Source organism: Phyllobates terribilis, unplaced genomic scaffold, assembly GCF_046119375.1.
Source record: "Phyllobates terribilis strain yellow unplaced genomic scaffold, ASM4611937v1 Scaffold_114__1_contigs__length_5359813, whole genome shotgun sequence".
NCBI lineage: Eukaryota > Metazoa > Chordata > Amphibia > Anura > Dendrobatidae > Phyllobates > Phyllobates terribilis.
This window is the reverse complement of record NW_027362874.1, coordinates 577,821-586,728: the sequence shown is the minus strand read 5'-3', so window position 1 is coordinate 586,728 and position 8,908 is coordinate 577,821.

Here is an 8,908-nt window from a genome sequence, read left to right as displayed (position 1 = left end):
AAGAGACATGAAGGTCGCAGTAGCTTAACAAGACGGTTTAAATGCCCCTTGGAAGAGACGTTCAGGTCGCAGTAGCTTAACAAGACGGCTTAAATGCCCATTGGAAGAGCGGTGGAGGTCGCAGTAGCCTAACAAGACAGTTTAAATGCCCCTTGGAAGAGACATGCAGATCGCAGTAGCTTAATAAGACAGTTTAAATGCCCCTTGGAAGAGACGTGCAGGTCGCAGTAGCTTAACAAGACGGTTTACATGCCCCCTGAAAGAGACGTGCAGGTCGCAGTAGCTTAACAATAGGGTTTAAAAGCCCCTTGGAATAGGCTTGCAGGTCGCAGTAGCTTACCAAAACGGTTTAAATGCCCCTTGGAAGAGACGTGCAGGTCGCAGTAGCTTAACAAGATGGTTTAAATGTCCCTTGGAAGAGCGGAGGAGGACACAGTAGCTAAACAAGACTCTTTAAATGCCCCTTGGAGGAGACGTGCAGGTCGCAGCAGCTTAAATAGACTGTTTAAATGCCCCTTGGAAGAGACGTGCAGGACGCAGTAGCTTAACAAGATGGTTTAAATGGACCTTGGAAGAGACGTGCAAGTGGCAGTAGCTTAAAAAGACGGTTTAAATGCCCCTTGGAATAGGATTGCAGGTCACAGTAGATTACCAAGACGGTGTAAATGCCCCTTGGAAGAGACGTACAGGTCGCAGTAGCTTAACAAGATGGTTTAAATGCCCCCTGGAAGAGACATGCAGGTCGCAGCAGCTTAACAAGACGGGTTAAATGCCGCTTGGAAGAGACATACAGGTCGCAGTAGCTTAACAAGACGGTTTAAATGCCCCTTGGAAGAGACGTGCTGGTCGCAGTAGCTTAACATGACGGTTTAAATGCCCCTTGGAAAAGAGGTGGAAGTTACAGTAGCTTAACAAGACGGTTTAAATGCCCCTTGGAAGAGACGTGCAAGACGCAGTAGCTTAAAAAGACGCTTTAAATGCCCCTTGGAAGAAACGTGCAAGTCGCAGTAGCTTAAAAAGACGGATTAAATGCGCCTTGGAAGAGATGTGCAAGACGCAGTAGCTTAAAAAGACGGATTAAATGCGCCTTGGAAGAGACGTGCAGGTCGCAATAGCCCTACAAGACAGTTTAAATGCCCCTAGGAATAGACGTGCAGGTCTCAGTAGCTTAACAAGATGGTATAAATGCCCCTTGGAAGAGCGGTGGAGGTCGCAGTAGCTTAATAAGACAGTTTAAATGCCCCTTGGATGAAACTTGCAGGTCGCAGTAGCTTAACAAGACAGTTTAAATGCCCCTTGGAAGAGGCTTGCAGGTCGCAGTCGCTTACCAAGACGATTTAAATGCCCCTTGGAAGAGGCTTGCAGGTCGCAGTCGCTTACCAAGACGATTTAAATGCCCCTTGGAAGAGATGTGCAGGTCGCAGTAGCTTAGCAAGACAGTTTAAATGTCCCTTGGAAGAGCGGTGGAGGTCGGAGTAGCTTAACAAGACAGTTTAAATGCTCCTTGGAAGAGACATGCAGGTCGCAGCAGCTTAACAAGACTGTTTAAATGCCCCTTGGAAGAGGCGTGCAGGTCGCAGTAGCTTAACAAGACGGTTTAAATGTCTCTTGGTAGAGACATGCAGGTCGCAGTAGCTTAACAAGACGGTTTAAATGCCCCATGGAAGAGACGTGCAGGTCGCAGTAGCTTAACAAGATGGTTTAAATGCCCTTGGAAAAGTGGTGGAGTTTGCAGTAGCTTAACAAGACGGTTTAAATGCCCCTTGGAAGAGACGTGCAGGTAGCAGTAGCTTAACAAGACAGTTTAAATGCCCCTTGGAAGAGACGTGGAGGTCGCAGTAGCTTAACAAGACGGTTTAAATGCCCCTTGGAAGAGCGGTGGAGTTCGCAGTAGCTTAACAAGACAGTTTAAATGCCCCTTGCAAGAGACGTGCAGGTCGCAGTAGCTTAATAAGACGGCTTAAATGCCCTTTAGAAGAGACGTCAAGGTCGCAGTAGCTAAACAAGACGGTTTAAATGCCCCTTGGAAGGGACGTGCAGGTCGCAGTAGCTTAACAAGACGGTTTAAATGCCCCTTGGAAGAGACGTGCAGGTCTCAGTAGCTTAACAAGATGGTTTAAATGCCACTTGGAAGAGCAGTGGAGGTCGCAGTAGCTTAACGAGACAGTTTAAATGCACCTTGGAAGAGACTTGCAGGTCGCAGTAGCTTAATAAGACAGTTTAAATGCCCCTTGGAAGAGACGTGCAGGCCGCAGGAGCTTAACAAGATGGTTTAAATGAACCTTGGAAGAGAGGTGCAGGTCGCAGTAGCTTAACAAGACGGTTTAAATCCCCCTTGGAAGAGACGTGCAGGTCGCAGTAGCTTAACAAGAGGGTTTAAATGCCCCTTGGAATAGGCTTGCAAGTCAAAGTAGCTTACCAAGATGGTTTAAATGCCCCTTGGAAGAGACATGCAGGTCGCAGTAGCTTAACAAAGCGTTTTAAATGCCCCTTGGAAGAGCCATGCAGGTCGCACTATCTTAACAAGACGGTTTAAATGCCTCTTGGAAAAGTGGTGGAGGTTACAGTAGCTTAACAAGACGGTTTAAATGCCCCTTGGAAGAGAAGTGCAAGTCGCAGTAGCTTAACAAGATGGTTTAAATGCCCCTTAGAAGAGACGTGCAGGTCGCATTAGCTTACCAAGACGGTTTCAATGCCCCTTGGAAGAGACTTGCAGGTCGCAGTAGCTTAACAAGATGATTTAAATGCGACTTGGAAGAGGGGTGGAGGTCGCAGTAGCTTAACAAGATGGATTAAATGCCCCTTGGAAGAGACGTGCAGGTCGCAGCTGCTTAAAAAGACGGTTTAAATGCCCCTTGGAAGAGACATGCAGGTCGCAGTGGCTTAACAAGATGGTTTAAATGCCCCTTGGAAGAGACATGCAGGTCGCAGTAGCTTAACAAGACGGTTTAAATGCCCCTTGGAAGAGACGTGCAGATCGCAATAGCTTTACAAGACGGATTAAATGCCCCTTGGAAAAGTGGTGGAGGTTAAAGTAGCTTAATAAGATGTTTTAAATGCCCCTTGGATGAGACGTGCAAGTCGCAGTAGCTAAAAAAGTCAGTTTAAATGCTCCTTGGAAGAGACGTGCAGGTCGCAGTAGTTTAACAAGGCGGTTTAAATGCACCTTGGAAGAGACGTGCAGGTCGCAGTAGCATAACAAGGCGGTTTAAATGCACCTTGGAAGAGACATGCAGGTCGCAGCAGCTTAACAAGATGGTTTAAATGCCCCTTGGAAAAGTGGTGGAGGTTACAGTAGCTTAAAAAGACTGTTTAAATGGCCCTTGGAAAAGACTTGCAAGACGCAGTAGCTTAACAAGACGGTTTAAATGCCCCTTGGAAGAGACATGCAGGTCGCAGTAGCTTAACAAGACGGTTTAAATGCCCCTTGGAAGAGACGTGCAGGTCGCAGTAGCTTAACAAGACGGTTTAAATACCCCTTGGAAGATCAGTGGAGGTCGCAGTAGCTTAACAAGACAGTTTAAATACCCCTTGGAAGAGACAAGCAGGTTGCAGTAGCTTAACAAGACGGTTTAAATGCCCCTTGGAAGAGACATGCAGGTCGCAGTAGCTTAACAAGATGGTTTAAATCCCCCTTGGAAGAGACGTGCATTTCGCAGTAGCTTAACAAGAGGGTTTAAATGTCCCTTGGAATAGGCTTGCAGGTCGCAGTAGCTTACCAAGACGGTTTAAATGCCCATTGGAAGAGACGTGCATGTCGTAGTAGCTTAACAAGACTGTTTAAATGCACTTTGGAAGAGCGGTGGAGGACGCAGTAGCTTAAAAAGACAGTTTAAATGCCCCTTGGAAGAGACGTGCAGGTCGCAGTAGCTTAATAAGACGGTTTAAATGCCCCTTGGAAGAAACATGCAGGTCGCAGTAGCTTAAGAAGATGGTTTAAATCCCCCTTGGAAGAGACGTGCTGGTCGCAGTAGCTTAACAAGAGGGTTTAAATGTCCCTTGGAATAGGCTTGCAGGTCAAAGTAGCTTACCAAGACGGTTTAAATGCCCATTGGAAGAGACGTGCAGGTCGTAGTAGCTTAGCAAGACTGTTTAAATGCACTTTGGAAGAGCGGTGGAGGACGCAGTAGCTTAAAAAGACAGTTTAAATGCCCCTTGGAAGAGACGTGCAGGTCGCAGTAGCTTAATAAGACGGTTTAAATGCCCCTTGGAAGAGATGTGCAGGTCGCAGTAGCTTAATAAGACGGTTTAAATGCCCCTTGGAAGAGACGTGCAGGTCGCAGTAGCTTAATAAGACGGTCTAAATGCCCATTGGAAGAGACGTGCAGGTCGCAGTAGCTTAAAAAGACAGTTTAAATGCCCCTTGGAAGAGACGTGTAGGTCGCAGTAGCTTAACAAGACGGTTTAAATGCCCCTTGGAAAAGTGGTGGAAGTTACAGTAGCTTAACAAGACGGTTTAAATGCCCCTTGGAACAGACGTGCAAGTCGCAGTAGCTTAAAAAGACGGTTTAAATACACCTTGGAAGAGACGTGCAGGTCGCAGTAGCTTAACAAGACTGTTTAAATGGCCCTTGGAAGAGAAGAGTAGGTCGCAGTAGCTTAACAAGGCGGTTTAAATGCCCTTTGGAACAGACATGCAGGTTGCAGTAGCTTAACAAGATGGATTAAATCCCCCTTGGAAGAGACGTGCAGGTCGCAGTAGCTTAAGAAGAGGGTTTAAATGCCCCTTGGAATAGGCTTGCAGGTCGCAGTAGCTTACCAAGAGGGTTTAAATGCCCCTTGGAAGAGACGTGCAGGTTGCAGTAGCTTAACAAGATGGTTTAAATGCCCCTTGGTAGAGATGTGGAGGTCGCAGTAGCTTAACAAGACAGTTTAAATGCCCATTGGAAGAGACGTGCAGGTCGCAGTAGCTTAACAAGAGGGTTTAAATGCCCCTTTCAAGGGATGTGCAGGTCGCAGGAGCTTAACAAGCGGGTTTAAATGCCCCTTGGAAGAGACGTGCTGGTCGCAGTAGCTTATCAAAATGGTTTAAATGACCCTTGGAAGAGCGGTGGAGGTCGCAGTATCTTAACAAGACCGTTTAAATGCCCCTTGGAAGAGACATGAAGGTCGCAGTAGCTTAACAAGACGGTTTAAATGCCCCTTGGAAGAGACGTTCAGGTAGCAGTAGCTTAACAAGACGGCTTAAATGCCCATTGGAAGAGCGGTGGAGGTCGCAGTAGCTTAACAAGACAGTTTAAATGCCCCTTAGAAGAGACATGCAGATCGCAGTAGCTTAATAAGACAGTTTAAATGCCCCTTGGAAGAGACGTGCAGGTCGCAGTAGCTTAACAAGACGGTTTACATGCCCCCTGAAAGAGACGTGCAGGTCGCAGTAGCTTAACAATAGGGTTTAAAAGCCCCTTGGAATAGGCTTGCAGGTCGCAGTAGCTTACCAAAACGGTTTAAATGCCCCTTGGAAGAGACGTGCAGGTCGCAGTAGCTTAACAAGATGGTTTAAATGTCCCTTGGAAGAGCGGAGGAGGACACAGTAGCTAAACAAGACTCTTTAAATGCCCCTTGGAGGAGACGTGCAGGTCGCAGCAGCTTAAATAGACTGTTTAAATGCCCCTTGGAAGAGACGTGCAGGACGCAGTAGCTTAACAAGATGGTTTAAATGGACCTTGGAAGAGACGTGCAAGTGGCAGTAGCTTAAAAAGACGGTTTAAATGCCCCTTGGAATAGGATTGCAGGTCACAGTAGATTACCAAGACGGTGTAAATGCCCCTTGGAAGAGACGTGCAGGTCGCAGTAGCTTAACAAGATGGTTTAAATGCCCCCTGGAAGAGACATGCAGGTCGCAGCAGCTTAACAAGACGGGTTAAATGCCGCTTGGAAGAGACATACAGGTCGTAGTAGCTTAACAAGACGGTTTAAATGCCCCTTGGAAGAGACGTGCTGGTCGCAGTAGCTTAACATGACGGTTTAAATGCCCCTTGGAAAAGAGGTGGAGGTTACAGTAGCTTAACAAGACGGTTTAAATGCCCCTTGGAAGAGACGTGCAAGACGCAGTAGCTTAAAAAGACGCTTTAAATGCCCATTGGAAGAAACGTGCAAGTCGCAGTAGCTTAAAAAGACGGATTAAATGCGCCTTGGAAGAGATGTGCAAGACGCAGTAGCTTAAAAAGACGGATTAAATGCGCCTTGGAAGAGACGTGCAGGTCGCAATAGCCCTACAAGACAGTTTAAATGCCCCTAGGAATAGTGCAGGTCTCAGTAGCTTAACAAGATGGTATAAATGCCCCTTGGAAGAGCGGTGGAGGTCGCAGTAGCTTAATAAGACAGTTTAAATGCCCCTTGGATGAAACTTGCAGGTCGCAGTAGCTTAACAAGACAGTTTAAATGCCCCTTGGAAGAGGCTTGCAGGTCGCAGTCGTTTACCAAGACGATTTAAATGCCCCTTGGAAGAGATGTGCAGGTCGCAGTAGCTTAGCAAGACAGTTTAAATGCCCCTTGGAAGAGCGGTGGAGGTCGGAGTAGCTTAACAAGACAGTTTAAATGCTCCTTGGAAGAGACATGCAGGTCGCAGCAGCTTAACAAGACTGTTTAAATGCCCCTTGGAAGAGGCGTGCAGGTCGCAGTAGCTTAACAAGACGGTTTAAATGTCTCTTGGTAGAGACATGCAGGTCGCAGTAGCATAACAAGACGGTTTAAATGCCCCATGGAAGAGACGTGCAGGTCGCAGTAGCTTAACAAGATGTTTTAAATGCCCCTTGGAAAAGTGGTGGAGTTTGCAGTAGCTTAACAAGTCGGTTTAAATGCCCCTTGGAAGAGACGTGCAGGTAGCAGTAGCTTAACAAGACAGTTTAAATGCCCCTTGGAAGAGACGTGGAGGTCGCAGTAGCTTAACAAGACGGTTTAAATGCCCCTTGGAAGAGCGGTGGAGTTCGCAGTAGCTTAACAAGACAGTTTAAATGCCCCTTGCAAGAGACGTGCAGGTCGCAGTAGCTTAATAAGACGGCTTAAATGCCCCTTAGAAGAGACGTCAAGGTCGCAGTAGCTAAACAAGACGGTTTAAATGCCCCTTGGAAGGGACGTGCAGGTCGCAGTAGCTTAACAAGATGGTTTAAATGCCCCTTGGAAGAGACGTGCAGGTCTCAGTAGCTTAACAAGATGGTTTAAATGCCACTTGGAAGAGCAGTGGAGGTCGCAGTAGCTTAACGAGACAGTTTAAATGCACCTTGGAAGAGACTTGCAGGTCGCAGTAGCTTAATAAGACACTTTAAATGCCCCTTGGAAGAGACGTGCAGGCCGCAGGAGCTTAACAAGACGGTTTAAATGAACCTTGGAAGAGAGGTGCAGGTCGCAGTAGCTTAACAAGACGGTTTAAATCCCCCTTGGAAGAGACGTGCAGGTCGCAGTAGCTTAACAAGAGGGTTTAAATGCCCCTTGGAATAGGCTTGCAAGTCAAAGTAGCTTACCAAGATGGTTTAAATGCCCCTTGGAAGAGACATGCAGGTCGCAGTAGCTTAACAAAGCGTTTTAAATGCCCCTTGGAAGAGCCATGCAGGTCGCACTATCTTAACAAGACGGTTTAAATGCCTCTTGGAAAAGTGGTGGAGGTTACAGTAGCTTAACAAGACGGTTTAAATGCCCCTTGGAAGAGAAGTGCAAGTCGCAGTAGCTTAACAAGATGGTTTAAATACCCCTTAGAAGAGACGTGCAGGTCGCAGTAGCTTAACAAGACGGTTTAAATTCCCCTTGTAAGAGCGGTGGAGGTCGCATTAGCTTACCAAGACGGTTTAAATGCCCCTTGAAAGAGACGTGCAGATCGCAATAGCTTTACAAGACGGATTAAATGCCCCTTGGAAAAGTGGTGGAGGTTAAAGTAGCTTAATAAGATGTTTTAAATGCCCCTTGGATGAAACGTGCAAGTCGCAGTAGCTAAAAAAGTCAGTTTAAATGCACCTTGGAAGAGACGTGCAGGTCGCAGTAGCTTAACAAGGCGGTTTAAATGCACCTTGGAAGAGACGTGCAGGTCGCAGTAGCTTAACAAGGCGGTTTAAATGCACCTTGGAAGAGACATGCAGGTCGCAGCAGCTTAACAAGACGGTTTAAATGCCCCTTGGAAAAGTGGTGGAGGTTACAGTAGCTTAAAAAGACTGTTTAAATGGCCCTTGGAAAAGACTTGCAAGACGCAGTAGCTTAACAAGACGGTTTAAATGCCCCTTGGAAGAGACGTGCAGGTCGCAGTAGCTTAACAAGACGGTTTAAATGCCCCTTGGAAGAGACGTGCAGGTCGCAGTAGCTTAACAAGACGGTTTAAATGCCCCTTGGAAGATCAGTGGAGGTCGCAGTAGCTTAACAAGACAGTTTAAATACCCCTTGGAAGAGACAAGCAGGTCGCAGTAGCTTAACAAGACGGTTTAAATGCCCCTTGGAAGAGACATGCAGGTCGCAGTAGCTTAACAAGATGGTTTAAATCCCCCTTGGAAGAGACGTGCATTTCGCAGTAGCTTAACAAGAGGGTTTAAATGTCCCTTGGAATAGGCTTGCAGGTCACAGTAGCTTACCAAGACGGTTTAAATGCCCATTGGAAGAGACGTGCAGGTCGTAGTAGCTTAACAAGACTGTTTAAATGCACTTTGGAAGAGCGGTGGAAGACGCAGTAGCTTAAAAAGACAGTTTAAATGCCCCTTGGAAGAGACGTGCAGGTCGCAGTAGCTTAATAAGACGGTTTAAATTCCCCTTGGAAGAGACATGCAGGTCGCAGTAGCTTAACAAGATGGTTTAAATCTCCCTTGGAAGAGACGTGCAGGTCGCAGTAGCTTAACAAGAGGGTTTAAATGTCCCTTGGAATATTCTTGCAGGTCACAGTAGCTTACCAAGACGGTTTAAATGCCCATTGGAAGAGACGTGCAGGTCGTAG